This window comes from Gobio gobio (assembly GCF_949357685.1).
Source record: "Gobio gobio genome assembly, chromosome: 5".
In the NCBI taxonomy this organism is placed as follows: Eukaryota; Metazoa; Chordata; class Actinopteri; order Cypriniformes; family Gobionidae; genus Gobio; species Gobio gobio.
Genome location: NC_137101.1, coordinates 31,938,345 through 31,958,250, shown reverse-complemented (window position 1 = coordinate 31,958,250; position 19,906 = coordinate 31,938,345). Strand labels below are relative to the sequence as shown.

The following is a 19,906-nucleotide window of genomic DNA, read 5'->3' as shown; positions in this document are numbered from 1 at the left end:
CACAGATTTTAAAAGATTTTGATGAACTGATATTCTAATCATGGGTACAGGATTCAGTAGGTACAGTGACATTTTTTTTATATATATATATATAAATCTTCAATATTGATCAGTTTTATACTTTTGAGATTGGTATGAAAAGTCCTAACTGTGGGGATATAAAATGCACTTTATAGAATGTCAGAAGCAGCATTTTCAAGTCAATTTAAGTCACTGACAATATATATATATATATATATATATATATATATATATATATATATATATATATATATATATATATATATATATATATATATATATAATTAAAACATTAACACAGTTGACATGACACTAGACAATCTGAACATTTAATGTGTAGCTTAATGATATATTTTGTGCAGCAACACTGAATGAATAACAATAAAATATATAATGATCTATACCTATGATTAATATACTGAGTAACATAGTTTACATTTTTGTCTTTTTGCTGTAACTTCAGCATTAGGCAAGCTTGCATGTCTTTATATATTTTAAAGTTGAAACATATAATTCAAATTAATTCATAAATTATATAACTGTTTTATTATTGTTATTAATATTATTATCAATAAGTAATGAAAATCAGAGCTCCCTCATTATGTGATTATGTGAAGAACACATGGTTTTGGGAGAAAAGGTTGCATATTTGCAGTATATATGTATATGTAAGGGTTTTCTATTAGACTCAGCATTTGTGAACAACAGCAAAGTGAAATATTTTGATTTGCAGGTGTTGTACAATATAAAACCCTATGTTCTTCTTTCTTCATTTAGACTATAATGCAGATACTAAAAAAAATGCAGATATTTCATCACATGTCTTTTGAAACCCAAACACACACATTAAGAAAATTTAATTTAAAGCTATCGATTTTAAGCATATCAAAATCATGATATTTTTTTTACTAAATAAAACATCAGATCCAAATATTACAAAAATGTTCCTCTTTTGCAGAAAACAGATCAAAATAAGAGCACACATACATACTGGGTGACACAAATCAGCAAATGCCATTCTAAACATGATCACTGTTGTTGATGAGAGGTACTATGGCTTTTCCCCTGTTTAAGAAAGGAGGCATTTTCTTTGCTTAACACTATTTTATCTATAGGCGTTCAGAAGCATCTCCTCTGTTGTAGAATAATATTGTTTTAGAAAAATATACATCAGGAAAAAGCTTTACAAAAATAAATCAACTGAACATAGTCATCCAAAATCTACTTAGAAATGAACTTCAATCTAAAATAGACTAATATTGCACATGGGATTTCCTCTTACATGATTTATGTTCTATACAGATTGGTTGGACTCCATGGCTTTACATGTCACCTGTTCAGTCCATAAAGGTGTCTGTCAGAAGTATAAGTGTAAGTAATCATATGTTGGTCCAGAAATGTCCAGAAAACGACTGATTCACAGGGTTTGATCAAAGGCACAGGTTTTCTGCAGAGGTGTCTGAAGAATCTGTTGTCATGATTATGACATCTCTTCTGGGATCTGTGACAAGAAAAACACATTTATTTAATTATTATTATGTTACTATGCAACTCCGAAATAGTTTGCCATAATAAATATTTGCTAGCACAGGTTAAAAATCACACATCCTGATCATTTCATATTTACATCTAATATAATACAATGGGCCCTATATTAACAATCCAAGCGCATGGTCTAAAGCGCACAGCGCAAGTGCACTTAGGGCGTGTCTGAATCCACCTTTGCAAATTTAACGAGGGGAAAAATGATCAGCGAGGCCGATGCTTGGTCTAAAAGGGTTGTCCCTATTCTCTTAATGAGTAATGGGTGTGTTTTGGGTGTAACGTGCAGTAAAACAATCCGAGTCTCATCTCCCATTCTCTTTAAAAGCCAGTTGCGCTTGCACCATGGTGGATTGCTATTTACATGGTGGAATTTGTGAGCAGAAAGACTGAACACTTCTCCAGAGAGAAATCCTTTTATTTTTAATATTCAAACATTTTTGTGTGCTGCTGCATGTCCCTGTGTGTGTAATAAGCAAATTGTATGTGTGTTGTGGAACCGCCTACAGGTACATATTACTAACACGCTCTTTCAATAAATAAAAAAAATATTGCACCATTGACTTTAGACCAGGTTTCAGTTAATGGCGCAGTCTATTTCAGTTGCCTCAAAATACACTGTAAAACCCAACAAGTTAAGCTAACTCATTTAATTTGAGGAAACTGATTACCTCAATTCAATTGAGTTTAATAAACTTAATTGAATTAAAAAAAACAGTAGTTATGAGTACTCTGAACTTATTTTAATTGAGTCCACTAAACCAAGGATATTTCTTAATATCCAATTAAACTTTACACTGCATTCAAATCGTTTTTTACTGCTTTAGTTGGGCTCTTGACCCTTACGTCTTTAACATTAGTTTTTTTCTCTGGCTGCTTTAATTGGGTGTTTAGAAAACACATTTGTTATGATAAGGAATGCCAAGAGAAAATGTGATTAGGTAATGTTGGTATATTCGTCATGTAGTGGATTAAGTCACTTATTTCACTCAGAATCTTATGCTCTTGTTATTGCAGTATTGTGTTGTTAATTATTGTATTATTCTTAATAGTAGCTACATGATTCAACAGCACGAGATCCAGCACTGTTGTGGTAATTGAACAATATGCACGATTTTAAACTCATGTAGTGCTCAAAATGTTTTAATCTGTGGCATTACTTAGACACACACAGACATCAAGCATCTGCGTATGAATCTCAACAATGGTGACAATCAATGAAAAGCTTCATGCTGCAGTGCATGCTGGGTACCACCGATCAAAACTCCCTCATGGGTCCCAGCATGCATTGCGGCATGAATAAATTATGAATCTGAATTGTGACCAATTTTCTTTGATTCTTACTATTTGCTTTTACTTTTGCTATGTTTGTGATGTTTTTGTAGCTTGTTTTATGTTCAAAGTTTATCTGTTTATCTGAATATTTTTTTGATTGTCACCATTGTTGAGATTCATACTCTGATTCTTGATGTCTGCGTGTGTCCAAGTGTTGTTGTAGATTAAAACTTTTTGTGCATTAATTTTGTTTATTTAAATCCTGTATGTGGTTCGATTACCACAACCATCCTGGCTCTTGTGCTGTACAATCACATAGGTTCTATTATGAATACTACAAAAATATCATAACACAAACCTCAATAACCAGAGCATTAGACTCTGAATGAGGTCAGTGATTTAGTCACTACATGATGATAATATCATCAGCAAAAAACAACCAACACCAGTTGATCCCATTTTCTCTTGGCTTTTCTTACCATAACAAATGTGCTTTGTTACTATGTTTATAGTTAAAGAAGCCATACCAAGACATGTTATGTCAAGGGTCAAGATCCCAACAAAAGCAAACCCTGAACACCATCATGGTGAATTCAAACAAAACTATGACAGAAATAAAGTTAGTCTGGTAATGCTGTTTGTGGAGTTGTTTAATCCTCCTCAGCTGAGATCTTCAGAGATTGAATGTCTTCTTTTATCCTTCAGTTGATTTAATCTAAAGCTGTGGCTGAAGTCAGTTGTAGTTCTTGTTTCTCTTTCCTTCAGTGATGCTGCTCATTACCATCATCAGGTTTCACCACCAATATTCAATTATCACTTCTTTAATCACTTAACAATACAATTATTATCCGATTATCATGCTGGGAACTAGAAATGTTCTAGAACTCATTCAGTTTGAGTTCTGTTTCAGTCATTGTGTCCACACAACATTCTGTAATATTTGAGTGTAGTGAACTCATTTTTATTTAGTACATACAACTGTTAGGTTTTACAGTGTAGCAACGTGCCAACAATTCACCTGAACACACCTCGTTTTCAGACCAGCACAGCCATGGGCGCACAAATGGGCGCAAATGCATTTGCTATTTAAACATTGTGGCGCAGATCGTGAAAATTATAACTGCATCGGGCTGAAACTTGCAAAAAACACAAGCCGCATTGCGCCAGATGTTTGATAGGGTCCAAAATGTTGTTAGTCTCAAGATTCTTCACATTAGTGAATAAATACATATATTTGTATTGTCTGTTGTCTTGTACGCTTTTATTACCTGTAAACTGTAATGGATTGTGATTGTATATCAAGAGCAAGGACACGTTTATGTGCATTTTTTTGTGAGTTCAAAAGAAACGAATAGAGAGTCTCCGCAGCAGTTAGCGATAGATTGAAGTGTCCGTCTGTGCGCGAGCAGTGTTGGGCAGTAGCGTCACTAGTATCTAGTGGACTTTTGTTTTCAAGCGCAATTCACTCGCACATGACATGAGCTGTTGTACACACATCATCCGCGCAGTCACTAAAGAGAAACAGTGTCGCGTGAATAAACACCTCTTGTTAAAATGATCGGGGTCCAGCCTGGCCACCTCTTGATATGTGGTGGCAGAAACTTGTTTCCATGAAGAAAGAAAGAAAGAAAGAAAGAAAGAAAGAAAGAAAGAAAGAAAGAAAGAAAAAACAATGTCATTAAATATAAATACATGTTTTTTTTGTGTGATATGTTGGTATACTGTTTGGGGCAGGTCTTAATTATTTTGCTTATGTTCTTTGAGCTGAGTTGAGTTTTAAATTAACTTACAGTTTGTCCTGCCAATGTGCCCAAGTCTAAATTGAGCATAAACATGCAAACGCAGGTGCGTATGCATTAGGGCTGCACGATTTGGGGAAAATATCTAATTGCGATTATTTTGTTTAAAATTGCGATTGCGATTTAAAATGTGATTATTATTATTATTTTTTACAAATGAAAAGTGTGTATATAACATTTTGTTTATTTATTAATATGACTAATAATAATTATTATGATTATAATTATTGCTAAATAAAAATAAGAAATATTACTATTACAATAACATTCATTATTAAAATAATAAAATAGAGCATTTAAGAATAAATATAACAGTATAATATATTTTACAGAAAACTAAAAATGATGGGTTACCTGTTAATATGCAGACAGCCTATGACTAAAAATCATTAGAAAGGTCTAAGGATTTATTGTAAAAATATATATATATTATTATTATACAAATCTGTGCTTTTTATCTGTGATATAAATTTCTTTTTATCTGTGATATAAATGTCTTTAATATGAAAAATGAGCCTCTTATGCATCCACTGTGGGTATTAAAACTCCTGTACATTGAAGAAAAACATATGGATTGTCATATAAATTTATTTAGAGAGAAGTATTATTTTTCTTATTTTATACCCAAAAGTTTCATTCATAGTGTAGGCCAGAGAGCGCCCTCGAGCAGAATTGCCACATTTGCCTCAGAAGAAGTAATCATTCGTTTTCAGGAAATCCCTATGGGAAATCCCTAATGTGAAGCTCACTGCAGGCTGAATAAAACGAAGATAGAAATGCTTTGACTGATTAAACATGAAGATAATACTTCTGCGACAAGATGTGGTGTATTTGAGTTCTTCAAGCCTTCTCGGGTATTTTCATAATAATAAAAGTATGCAGTGCTGATTGACATTCTGTGATGAGAAGCCACATCAGCTCGACTGACGATATGAAGTGAGTTAAAACCTGTTATTAAACGTTGTATTTGGTTGGACAACAGGTTTATGAACGCTTCACATTACTAGTTTGTGAAGATGTTTGACACGTTGCTCAAACTCGCAGTGCTTTCAGACGGAGCAGCGTTTACTCTTCACTAACACGTTGGGCATTTATTTATTTAATTAAAATCGCAGCCTTTGCGCTTTCATAATCGGACAGAAGCCAAATCGCGATTGCGGTTCGATTTCGATTAATCGTGCAGCCCTAGTACGCATACATACACATACAGATGAACATACACACACTCTCGACACCTGGTTTTGTTATTATGTGGATCACATGTTTTTGTTGAAATTTGGGTTGGGACAGTTGATCAGTTGATCAATCAAATCTGTTGACTTTTTTTGATCACTGAGATAGCATTGAAAATAGCATAAAAATGACATCTAAAAAAATAACTTAGATTTTGCCATGTTGCTGTACATTTCCCAGGGGGGTAGCTTCAGTGTAGTGAAGCTTAATTTAATGTAGAGTAACTGCTAGCTTAGCTCGCTACATTTTCCAAGTAGCTTGCCCAACACTGTGCGTGAGCCACCACCACTGATAACATTGGCAACGAATGCTCACCATGATTTAAAAACAACATATTCCAGCACCAGATTGCCTCTTATTTAACACAAATGAACGAACTTAATAATCTGCTATTCAACTAGAGATTTGTATAATACATAGGGTGGCCATACGTCCGGATTTTGTCTGGACAGTCCGGATTTTAAGCTCCCTCAAGCCAGACACTCATTTGTCCTCCTTTTTGGAGTTGAGCTGAATCGGCCTATAAAACCCCGCTCTAGAATCTTTATTGGGACGCAGCAGCATAGCGCCTAATGCCGTAAGATCTCTGGTCAAAGAAATGATTGGCTGAAAGCGGTGTCAAATAGATATCTGATATATCATTGGTTAAAAACTTAAATAAGCCTCCACGATGTGCTGGCTACGTCATATCATAACGTTAACATACCTAAATGTCAGACGCTCAGACCTCATTTAATCCGGAATGGACAAAAGAGCACGAATTTATATCAAAAAGCAGTAGAGATGCTTTTCATGGATTTTGCACTGTGCTGCTGTGAAGTGGACATTAGTAGTCAAGGGAAAGCCGCCATTGACCGATAAAGTAAAAAAAAACATAAAGTTACCGACGAGCCGCAGGTTAGGCTACGACATTTTTTCGAGAAGCAACATCACCTCAGGATGACAAACTCTCCGCTGCAAAGCTTTGTAAAATCTATCATAATCATGCAGTCAAGCATCACCAGTCATACAGAAATACATAACCAAATAATCAGAAAACATTGCATTTATGGACTTCTGTAAATAACAGAAATACATAAATAAACAAATATGAATGCAAAAAAATAAATGAATAAATACACATTTCAGATAGCAAAGATCTGCCTTAGCTGCTGCAGAGGGTGCAATTCTTTGTTAAGAACTGAAACGTGTATTTATTTATTTTTCGCATTCATTATTTGTTTATTTATGTCTTTCTGTTATTTCCAGAAGTCCAGAAATGTTATGTTTTCAGGCCCTGTGCACTTTGCAATATAAGTGGTTAGTTTTCGAAACAGACATCACAATGTCTTGAATTCAAAGTCCAAATACAGCAGGTCAAATACTGTGAACAAACACTTTTTGCCTCTTCTGTTACACATAGGTCTACATCAAGAAGATATACCGTAGATCAAATTGTCTGGCAATGAACAGAGTAGGCTATTTCAGAATCACTGTATCACAAAACCATTGATATGATGGACAACATTGTACTGTAGTTGTGAGTACACCAGAGTCCTATGCAATTATTCTTGCATTACTAAATTCTGCAAAGTGTCCTCCTTTTTGGTGTTATGGAAATGGCCACCCTAATTATACATACCGTGAGATGTTTCAAAAAGTTGTGGGGACATGTCCCACCTGTCTTAACTGCAAAGTTCACCTATGTGTAACAATGATCAAAATGTATGTCTGCATGCAAGTTTGAGGGACTTCATTTAAATCAAATATATACACCTCTTGAGCTTTTCGTTAATCACACTGAATGTTTCACTTGTGAATTGGACCGATCCAATTGAATCAGTTCTTGAGTAAACAACTCACTGATTCAATTGATCTGGTCAGATTTAGTCTCCAGTTAACAATTCACTGAATTCACAAGCCTGACTCAAATTAGGAGATCATCTGAGCTTGAGTGTGCATCCGATGGCGTGAAAAGTTACTAATGCAGATCCGATGGCGTGAAAAGTTACTAATGCTGAATTTTAAGATTTATTATTGTAAATGAAAATCAATCATTATCTCTCTGGAAAGTCCACATAAAACACGAAAAACCAGCATGTGTGTAAGAATACAAGAAGAGTGAGCTTAACGTGTCACTTCGCTGTCGTTGACTGTCTGGCGCCATCTTGTGACTGAAAAACACTTAACCATGGGTTACAATGGAAGACTTCAAGGGTTAGTTCAGTGTTTCCCAACCGGGGTGCCGTGTAAAAGTCCTTCAAATAATTTTTTTTTTCTTCATATTTTTCAAATAATTCTCTCTTTTGTAAACTTTGTTCAATGCATGCGAGTGCTGCCGTATGTCCGAATATGACCAGTCATTTTCGCCGTCATCACCCGGGTGTAGTGCCAGAAGACGCGAATGAGAAGTCGCGCGTGCTGTGAGAAAATGTGTCTCTGTGCACTCATCCGAAAGCGCATCCGAAAGCGCGCAAATATTGAGTTCTCTTTCAAGTCTTGCTCTTGAACAGACGAATTCAGACAAAAAGTATGTCAACATGTCCATCTTTATGAGTATTCTAGCAGACATAGTCTGTATATGCCTTAAGTAAACTTAATATAGTCGAGAAAGACGACGGATATCCGAGCATTAGGTCTTAAAGGTGCAGTAGCCTTTACTGCTGTCCGTTTCATGTCAAACAACAAAAGACAAGGACATCACTCACTGCTCTTGATTGAATAGCTTTTGTAAGTTTAATAGGATTAATCTTTAATTTATACACTCAAATATGCAATGTTATTTTGCATTTGATCAATTTCTGCAGCTGAAAACTAATGTTAGACGTACCTGAAAAACCTGAAAAGCATAGTTTATTTTATTAGTATCTTTGCTCTATAGTATTTATTTGTGCTACTGCTTGTATTTAAATTATTTGTTCTTATTATTTTCTTTATTTTTATTTGACAGTACTCCTTTTTTCCCTGAACATAGCAAATACTGAACCGTACCGAAACTGTGAACCTAAAACCGTGATACAAACCGAACCGTGAGCAATCTGTACCGTTACACCCCTAGCGTAACGTATACAAGGGGGTGCCACAAAATGAAGAACATTTTCAAAGGGTGCCATGACTGAAAAAAGGTTGGGAAACACTGGGTTAGTTCACCCAAAAATGAAAATTTGCCCATGATTTACTCACCATCAAGTCATCCTAGATGTATATGACATTCTTCTTCCAGACGAATAAAATCAGAGTTATATTTAAAAAGTCCTGGCTAATCCAAGCTTTATAATGGCAGTGATTGTTGTTCTGTTTTTGAAGATCATAAAAATGCATCTGTCCGTCAAATAACGTGCTCCACACGGCTCTGGGGGGTTAATTAACGTCTTCAGAAGCAAATTGATGAGTTTGTGTAAGAAAATTATCTTTATAAAGTAAAGTTTCGGCTGATCAATCCGTATTCAATTAATGGGAAAAGTGTTACCAGTTACGGTCGTTAGACGTAGCGTAAGCATTTTAATTTTGGGATTGGCACTTTCAAAACTTTTTCCACGGAAGGCGATCCCATCAGCAATCCCATCTATTTCAGCAATAGATAAAGGCTTAAAGCAGTCTGGAACTGTTTTTCTAAAATATTTAGTTTAAAAAACTAAAATATTTAAACTCAAGACAATATTTAATGTTTAATTTACTTGAGACAAGTGGCCGTGTAATAAGCGGGATCATGTACATCTAGCCGGTTGTTATCGCAGAATAAACGGGTCCTGCGTCACTCTGAAGGGGTTTATTCTGCGATAACAACCGGCTGGATGTACATTATCCCTTATATATAAATGTGTTGGCAGTTTCGTATAAAATACATTACATAAATAAATAAAATTACTAATTGAAGAATGAAAAGAGCCCAAGATTTGACCAAACTATCTTATGGAAAAAAAAGTAAGGTAACAAAAATAAACTTAAGTTATGTTGTCTGAAAACAAGTCTTTTCATTTCAATTTAAAAAGATATTTATATATTTTTGATTAGTAAACAAGAATATAAGTTTTGAAGCTGATTTTCTGCTGTTTAAGACTCAAAGCTACAACAATACAGCACTCCTGACCTCTGTCCCACTGTTCAACGATCTCTTACTGGCTAGCTGATTTTCTGTCAGTGCAGGTTTGAGACAGATAAGTGCAGGGACCACGACTGCAATTAAAGCACTTAGTCATTGGTGTGACAGGAATCCCACCCGAGCAGCGCTTGCTGATGCTGACCCATCTGAGGTATTAGAGAGTGCGGAATACACCCACTCTTGGAATCTTCCTCAAAATTAATCCGGTGGGCTGGTCGGGTGGGCAGCGGCGCCAGATGGCGGCTGTAGTTATGAATGATGCCTTGGTCTTAAGTATTAAGTTGGATCAGCGTAATCCTGTGCAGCATATGCAGAAGGCCTGCGGGCCCTATCCATCCCTCCGGCTTCCCCGTCGTCCTCACTTCCTCCGTCGTCACCCCGGTCTCTGCCTCGGCCCTGCGAGCCAGCAGCTCCACCTTGGTATTCTGGGCCATGAATGTCGACCTGGTCCATCAGCCTCTCCGCTCTGCCCCACCGGATACCCCACACACCCTGGTTCCGCCTCCGTCAGTCGGTCTCCGGGTTCCACCTGGGCATTTTGCCAAAGCTCCACCCTAGCTTCTCCCTAGGAAGTACTGTCATGGTTATGGACTTTTATATTCTCTTTTTTGTTCCTGTTTCTCTGCTCCGTTTAGTTTTGGTTTTCTTGGTTACTGATTTTCACGTTTGTTTCTATGGCTACGTATAATTGTCACTGTTAGTCATCATGTTTGTCTTGTATTTAAACTTCCTGTTTTATTCAGTCCCTTGTTAGTTCTCATTTAGGTTACATGGTTGTTTTCTCCAATGTTCTCCTGTTTGCCTTGTGGATTATAATAAAGACTGCTTTGTTTATAACTCAGTTTGTCGTGAGATTCCTACAGCAGCCACACATGACAAGCAAGTAAAAAGGGAGGAAAGGTGGGGCAAATAAACCAATAATCAGATAACAAGAAGGGCGGGGTTAGACAATAGACAGGAGAGCACATGGCACGAAGAAACAAACATAAGCCATGTGCTCACACCAAACATGACACAAGCATGTAGTCAATGGGAGCTCTTACAGACTTCATGTTCACACAGAACATGACAACGTGAAAGCACACAGCCAAAATAAACACAAATCACATGCTACACCAAACACAACACATACACAGTCAGAAGAACGTATGGCCCGAGCGAACTCAAATGCTTATCCCATGCGTTGACAACAGAAGACAAACACACAAAGCATGAATGTCCAAACCCAGACACAGAACCAAAACCAAACTAGACCGAAGTGCCGGGATCCGAACACCATGCTCCGCATACAAAACAACTCGCGTTGACAAAAGAGAACACGACCAGAGCAGGAACAGCAAACTCACCATGACAAGACAAGACGAGACAATAGGAGTGTTCTGTCACCAAACCAAGAATAAACAGACCAAAGTGACAGAACCCTCACAGAAACCTTTATTAATAAATATTGTTGTAGCTGAAAAGTCAGCATGGGTACAGAACTGAAACTAGTAATTGAGAAAAAAACTGAAAAAAAAAAAAGTTTCCCCCATGCTCTATTTTTATCATTTTTCACTCTGGCATCACAAGAACAAAGATTCCCAGATAGCAACATACTGATCACCATTACGGTGACTTCAGATGAAACACAGAGTTAAACTTCTGTTAATTCTCAGTAAGAGCTTCTGTAGTCGTATAACAGAAATAAAGTCAGTCTGGTTAGTAATGTGTGAAGCTGGTAATGCTGTTTGTGGAGTTGTTTAATCCTCCTCTGCTGAGATCTTCAGAGATTGAATGTCTTCTTTTATCTTCAGTTGATTTCATCTAAAGCTGTGGCTGAAGTCAGTTGTAGTTCTTGTCTTTCTGCTCGTCTCTTTTTCTGTTCTCTTCTCTCCTTCAGTGATTCTGCTTGTTAACAGGTTTATTAAGGCTGAGATGACTCCACATTTAATCTACACAGATTTTGTGGCTCAGATAAGGTCCAGTTCTGGTTTATTTCTTTGCTCTTGGCTGACATCTGGCATTGCTCTGGCCTGCTTGTGGCCCAGATCTGGCAAACAGGAGTGGTCCACTCAAGGGCCGTCATTCCACACAGCATGTGGGCCAGATCAGTATGCCACAAGTGCCAGATGTGGGACAGATCTGGGCCGACACAATGTTGCTATCTGGGTTGTGAAATTTGCTGTCTCTAGCCTGTTTCCATCCAATTGGCCTTTTACCGATAAAATTGTGTTAATCAGAAGATCACGGAGAAGTGGGACAGCTTGTCTGACAGGACTTCATGTAACTGTCAATCTTTAACGTACTGAATATGCAGTCAAGCCAGTCGCGGTTTGACATGGCAGAGAACATAATTCGTTCTGGTTTAAGTTTAGCACCAAATTGATCAAAAACATCAAATCGCTGCTATTTTTTTCTCTCAGAGACAGATGCAGCTGTAACCTAAACTTCTATTCTATAGAGCTGCCGTCTTAACAATTCTAAAATTAGTTTAGAGCTTTTAGGATTCAACCCACTTTATTTTCCTAATTTGTTCGCGATAAAATTATATTACATATTAATAAATTGTATTTATGTATAAAATTATTTTGTTAACAAGTGTCATGTTTGTGATTTTCACTTGTCAAGTAGGCAGATCCTGCCCATGAAATCATGATTTATTCAGATACAGAAGTAACATGTTGTGTATTTTACCTTTCTTTTTGTCAGTATTGGAAACTCCAACAGCCTTCCTTCGTTTGACAGATGCCCCATTTTTATTTTTGAACCGCTGATTCAACACAATGATTCATAATGCTCCGAAGCTTCATGAAGCAGTGTTTTGAAATCGGCCATCACTACAAGTCATTATTTAGTTTTTTTACACCAAAAATATTCTCGTCGCTTTATAATATTAATATTGAACCATTGTACTCACATGAACTGATTTAAATATGTTTTTAGTACATTAATGGATCTTGAGAGAGGAAATGTCATTGCTGGCTATGCAGGCCTCACTGAGCCATTGGATTTCAACAAAAATATCTTAATTTGTGTTCTGAACGGAGGTCTTACAGGTGTGGAACAGCATGAGGGTGAGTAATAAATGACATTATTTTCATTTTTGGGTGAACTAACCCTTTAACTAATGCTGCAAACTATGAGAGTCAGTTGGTACATTAGCCTACTATAATGTTGAAGGTAAAAATGAACTGATTTGTATACAAACACTTAAATTACACTCAATTACGTTTTTTATAATAATAAAGTTATAATATTAACTTTACAATTACATAATCATATTTCAACATAAAAACTTGACAGATTTATTCAAACATGCATTAAATATTGAAAAACATTTTTTAAAAATGATAATGAATATGTAATATGGTGCATATATTTAGCAAAACGCTAAATATAATACGCTAAAAAAAACGAGTTCTAGCTGACTAACGAGTTTATGGACACTGGATAGGGCCTATGGGTTTTTTTAGGTAAATGTGGCGTTACATGACATTTGTTTACAAGCTGTTTTATTGACGTCTTTCCACAGTTGAACCACTGTTTGAGGGATTCCATGTGACATGATACGGATTTCGGTGAGTTGTACAGTTTCATTTAATGCACTTTCAGATGCTCATTCATGTTTCGCGCTGTAACTGGTATTAAGGTGGAAGAGAAGATCAGTTCACGTGCCGCTTCTCTTGGGCTGAGCTGCGCCAGAGCGATCTCACGCTGCAGCGGCAAAACAGTATTTATGTTTTTTAATTTCGTAATAAAATGGCCGTAATTTGAAATTTGTTTCATATCAATAGTAACAAATCACAAAGATTATTGTGATTTATTGGATGGGAGGTGCACTACAATGTTCTGTTCATTCAACTGAAAACAGGATGACTAATCGATTCTTTGGATTTGAGAATCGATTAAAATCGAGAAATCAGTATTTTTTACCCAGCACTAGTTATTATGTGTAAAGAATCTTTAAAGAACCATCATTTTTTGTGTAAAGGTACAATTTTGCACATTTTAAGTGCACCCAGATACTCTCTCACATCTCGTTCCTGGTTTGTTTTCACACGGGCGCCTTAGTACTGTAATGCATTTCTCCTTCATTCACTTTCTCTCAGGTCACTGAGTCTTAAGAAAACAATGTTCTCACACGCTGTCATCTCATTCATCTTCAAAGAAAGAGAAATCCCTCGCTCTGGGATGAGGACAGCTGTTCTGGCTGCCAGAAGGGACATCTATGAAGCGTTGCTCATGTGTACCACACAAGCAGAGAAAGGCGAGTGCTTTTGAGTCAATCTACAATCGGTGTTGTAGATTATGATTGAAGAAATAGCCAAAATATTTGCATCAAAGACATTCTTGAAAAAAATGACACTGTCATGACACAGCAACAAGGCCTTGGTCGCATCAGGGGGAAAAGAGTTTCAGACCATAGATAAAAGACCGTTAATATGGTCCGTTTCAATTCCATGTCGAGTGACTCTTTTAAGATAACTGTAAACAATCCCAGGTTTTAATTTAAATGGGTCATAAAGATCCACATCACACAGGTTAAAAAATATACATATAAAAAATATACATAGTTCTCTCTCTCTCATGAGACTCTTGTGGTCAAATTCTGCTTCACTGGGTATTCTAGTTAGTTTACACTGCTTCAGTGGATACATGCACATAAACTCTCTGACAGCACAGAAGCCACATGTCCAAAGCCCACAGCATCCACTGAGCTCCTGGCACTTTCCATCAATAGGGTACAAAACAAGGCCTGAAAGAAATGACCTACAAAATGAAGATTTTTCTTTTAAAATTTTCAATAAATGCAGCTAAAGTGCCTCTGGCCCAATATGCTTGGATAAGCTCCAGCATCTCTGCAACCCTATAGGCCAAGCGGTTCAGAAAATGGATGGATGGGTCAGCTAAAGGAGATGCTTAACCTTTAGCAGACCAAAGTAAATATTATATGAGCTGTTTCTATTAATTTTATTTAAACAGAAATGTACAGTATCTGTTTTTGCAGCCGTTACAGCCATTTGGAACATTTAAACTCATTTTATCTTAATTGTGTGATTGATTTCATAATTTTCTGGCAAAAAAATATATTGTAAACATCTAAATTAATATACATTAAAAAGAGAAGTGGACCGAGAAGCGAACCTTGAGGAACAGCTCTAAAAACGGAAACAAATAGACACATTTATAAAAAATATATGCCAGTATACATAACAGATAGCCTCAATTAAGCTCACTCAGTAGGAGTTAGATAGTTTGTGATTTAAAGGGATAGTTCGCCGAAAAAAGGAAAATTGTGTCATCATTTCCTCACCCTCATGTTGTTCCAAACCAGACAGCTTATGGCACACATTGACTTCCATGGTATTTCTTTCTTACTATGGAAGTCAACAGGTGCTGTCAACTATCTGGTTACCAGCATTCTTTAAAATATCTTCCTTTGTGTTCAACAGAAGAAAGAAACTCATACAGGTTAGGAACTTGAGGATAAGTAATGACACTTGAAAGTTTGAAGAAAAAAAAAAATTCCAACAAATCTCCATAACTGCTTAAAGTTTGAGATAAGAAATCTTGTGATCTTGTGAAAGTGATTTTATGATTAAAACAAGAACAAATATCTGCCAATGGGTTCGTAAAAATCAACTTAATTCAAATGCAAGTAATTTTCATACCTATACCCAATAACAGATATTTGTTCTTGTTTTAAGCACAAACTCACTTAATTTTGTTAAATTTCTCAGAAAGCAAGACTTAATATCTTCATCCTCATGTCAGGTAAATGTTGATTGTTGATGCTGTCTTGATTTAAGGATGCTTTGAATTTGTACTGGAAAATATTCCTTAAGTTTTCTTGAATTGGTCTTAAAAAGGTCTTAAATAAAAATCCTGAGGAAGAACATTTTTCGCAGTGCATGCAATTAAATCTAGGTTTTATTTATTTTTTTTGTTTTATAGTTCATTCTGTTTTAATTTTTTGGACTCTGCTTTAAAGGGATAGTTCAGCCAAAAATGAAAATTAGTCATTAATTGTATATGACAGACTTCTTTCAGACTAATTCAATCGAAGTTATATTAAAAAAATGTCCTGGCTCTTCCAAGCTTTATTATGGCAGTGATTGGCTGTTTTTGTTTTGATGTCTATAAAAGCTGTGTAGAGCACTTTTGTGATTGAAAAGATGCACTTTTATCGACTTCAAACAGAAGCCAGGAAATTGTTTTATATAACTCTTAATATAAATAACTTTTCATATAAATAATAGATTGTAATCGTCTGAAAGAAGTATGTCATATACACCTAGGATGGCTTGAGGATGAGTAAATCATGGGCTAATTTTCATTTTTGGTTGAACTATCCATTAATAGTTAAATAAAATTTTACTGACTTTAATTCATCCTCGGAACACAAATGAAGATATTTTTACTGAAATTGGAAATATTTCTGTCCCTCCATTGACAGTCTAAGCAACTACCACTTTGACGCCTCAAAAAGTTCATAAAGAGATCGTAAAACTAATCCATATGAATCAAGTGGTTTATTCCAAATTTTCTGAAGAGACTCGATAACTTTATATGAAGAACGAAAGTCTTACGGGTTTGGAACGACATTAGGGTGAGTGAATGATAACATTTTTGGGTCAACTTTATTTGTATAGCGCTTTTAACAATGCAGATTGTTTCAAAGCAGCTTCACAGTGTTAAACAGGAAAATAATACAACAGAATTTTATACAGCCGTACAGCTGTTTTGGAGAAAACGGTGATGTCATCAGCTCATTTCAATTATCATACAGTGACAATGTGGGCTTTAGATCAGTAATTAGATCAGTAATTTAGTTTATATGGTTAATTTAGTTTAGTAATTAGATTTATTTGGATATTTAGTTGAAAAATGTATTGTCACTTTATTGTGACTGTGACCTAGACTGTGAACTATCCCTTTAAGTTTACTGACCTACTTTTGATTTATTCATCCAAAATTTGACAAATTCCGTGACATTCTGCATTATACAGTAAATTCCATTTTTATGAATGGATTCAGCAATTCCGTCCACATTTTCTGCATCGCAGAAATCATAGGGCCCTAATTTTATGCCATGATATTGAATTTAAGACTTTCTCATTTTATTTTAGACATTTTTAAGGGAAGGTCAAGTTAAGACTTTTTTCCTTGAATTAAAGACAATTATTTGTTTGATATTTTTTCCTCACAATAATTTTTTTTACATGGTTCAAATGTTTGAGCTTGAAGAATTCAGCAACACTAAATGTGTGTAAATACTGAAAACATGGAATGAGATTATTTATATGAATGTGTAAAGTTGTTTTTAACTCCCGTCTCGCACACAGTCCATCATTGGCTGCCTCATACTGCTTATTGCAAATAAAAAAAGGGAAAAGCTGAAATTACAACCTGTAATCTGATTGGTTGCCACTATGAAACATTCAGTTGTCGGGTTATAGGATTTTATCAGTCTGCTAGGAACAAAGTTTTGTTTGTAAGGTCCACGGTATAGGAAAAATGTGAACTGTTGGGGTAGTGTACGTCCTCAGACCATTTACAAAAATATGGGCCAAAATGGACCAGAACTGTCTATGCTGCTACACTAGTGTTCATATTGAAGGTTGTGTTGACATTTTGTGGACATGACAGTTCATCTACACATACAGCTCTACATTTTGAGAGATGTCATTGGATGCCCAAATTTTATTTTGCCTAATTGTTGTACAAAAAATAATGTATGTTATATAATTATTTTTATAAACGTATTGTAGGCAATGTATTTATTTATAATTTGTAGTAGTAGTTGATTAATATCCAAACACACTGTATATTGTCTACCAAAGTTTTGACTAATGCCACTAGGTGGCACTATACAACTGTTCAGATCTTGTTTCTAAACAAGACATCTCAGTCTGTATCAACTGCAAACTCCATGTTTGCTTGCACGTATGTTGTCCATGAGAGACAAAGGCAGAACAACAAATAATTGTAGAATCCTCTCATTTACGTATTTACATGACTTTGTTATTCTAGTGGACACAAAACTCCTTTTGAGGAGACAAAAAAAACAAGATAATCAATAAGAATATGACTCAGAGTGCTCTGGCTCTGCCAAGCCTGTCAACTATTGCCGCCTACATGCGCCTATGGAGGGCAGATGAGCTGTGTAATCTATATTAAGATTGAAATGGCAGTGTCCACATGGACTTATTTTCCTAGGACTGCAGCATTAATGTAACCTTCATTTAATGATGCAAAGCAGATTAAAGACAGCTTTATGGGAAATTTCCAATGGAATGGTGGGAATTCACCTCTCAGGGATGCGTGACGGAGGACAATAGTTATCGACATGAATTTAGGAAACACATTTTCACATGATCTACACTACATGGCCTAAAGTATGTGGATGTCCCCTTCTAAATAATGGGTTGGCTATTCCAGTCATTTCTGTTGACTAATCTTAATGCAACAGATTGTGTACTTCCGATTTTGTTGGAACAGTTATTTTACTGAGTCTGGTGTGGAAGAACTTGAATGGCCTGAATAATGCCTAGACATGTTGAACATCTTTGGAATGAAGTGAAAACCCAAGGAATCATGCAATGTGTTTGTCCTGTTTTTCCTGTGCTGATCTTTGCTGAATAATGTTCAAGGGATCACAATGTAATGTATTCAAATATGGAAAACAGACATAGGGCCCTATCATACACCCAGGTGCGACGGAAGTGTTTCAGCCCGACACAGTTATCATTTTCACGTCCAGCGCCATGTTGTTTAAATTGCAAATGCACTTACGCCCATCTGTTCGCACATGGGTGTGCTGTTCTGAAAACGAGGTGTGTTCAGGCACATTGTTGGCGCGTTGCTATTTTGAGGAATCAGAAAACGACTGCGCCATTGACCAACAAAAACCTGGTCTAAAGTCAATAGCGCAGTATTTTCTGTGTTATTTAAAGGGCATGTTAGTAATATGCGCCTATAGGAGGGTCAAAACACCCGCGTATTACACACAGGGAGGCACAGCAGCACACAAACATTTTTAAATAATAAAAATAAAAGGATTCCTCTCTGGAAAGGCGTTCAGTCTTTCCTCTCGCAAATGTAAATAGCGAATCCGCCATGGTGCAAACGCAACTGGCTTTTAAAAGGAATGAGAGATGAGACTCAGATTTATTGCACGTTACACCTAAAACACACCCATGAGTCCATGCTGAGTTCAAACCGAGGCTGACCAAAGCCTGATCTCAAGCAGGTCTATAGGCATTCTATTGTTGCATAGAATCTGTTTTTACACTGAGCTAGTTATAAATATATCGTAATCCTAACCCTCCCCCATAACCCTCACAGAAAAATCTAAATTATTCCAAACTTTTGACCGGTAGTATGTGTGTTTGTGTGTGTGACATTAATGTGTGATGTTTACTGAACACGGATGATGATGTGTATTATTGTAGATAGTCTCTGCCTGAAAAGGTAACATGACACACATGTGTTCTCTGTTAAGGGGAAACAACACGCTGTCACACAGTAGCCCAACTTGGAGGTTTGGTTTGTGACTGTAAGTCATGTGATATAAATAAGCCTTGTTTGTGCGTTTGGTACATGGAGTCAGAAGGGCTGGTTCAAGTGTTTTGTGTGATTGCTATGCTGTATGTGGGTGGACTTAAGCAGAGTGGGCTTGTGTCATATCACAGCATGGCATTATTCACACTGGACACTTACTCAACCACAGTATTTTGAGAGTGTAAGAACCTAATGAAATGTTCCAAAATAATAATACATAATAAATAATTTTCCTTATTATTATTATTATTATTAGGTATTGTTGGGTATTGTAAATCTCAAAAAGGTTATAAAATGCAGGCCACATTTCACCCCAAAATTAAAAGTAAAGATTACAAATATTGTCTGTTCAATCTATTAATTTGACAGAAGATGGACCATTAAGATTTTTTGATTTATATCATCCATCCAT

The 19,906-nt window shown here is 36.0% G+C and overlaps 1 protein-coding gene across 1 annotated transcript in view; it reads right to left on the bottom strand.

Moving 5' to 3' along the window:
• Positions 1-899: 899 nt before the first annotated feature.
• The window catches only part of LOC307126992 (potassium voltage-gated channel subfamily A member 1), a 41,654-nt gene continuing 22,647 nt past the window's right edge, over positions 900-19,906 (bottom strand). The window contains exon 2 of the mRNA XM_079817915.1: positions 900-1,522. The gene's annotated coding sequence lies outside the window, so the exon portion shown is untranslated. The remainder of the gene's footprint in view (positions 1,523-19,906) is intronic.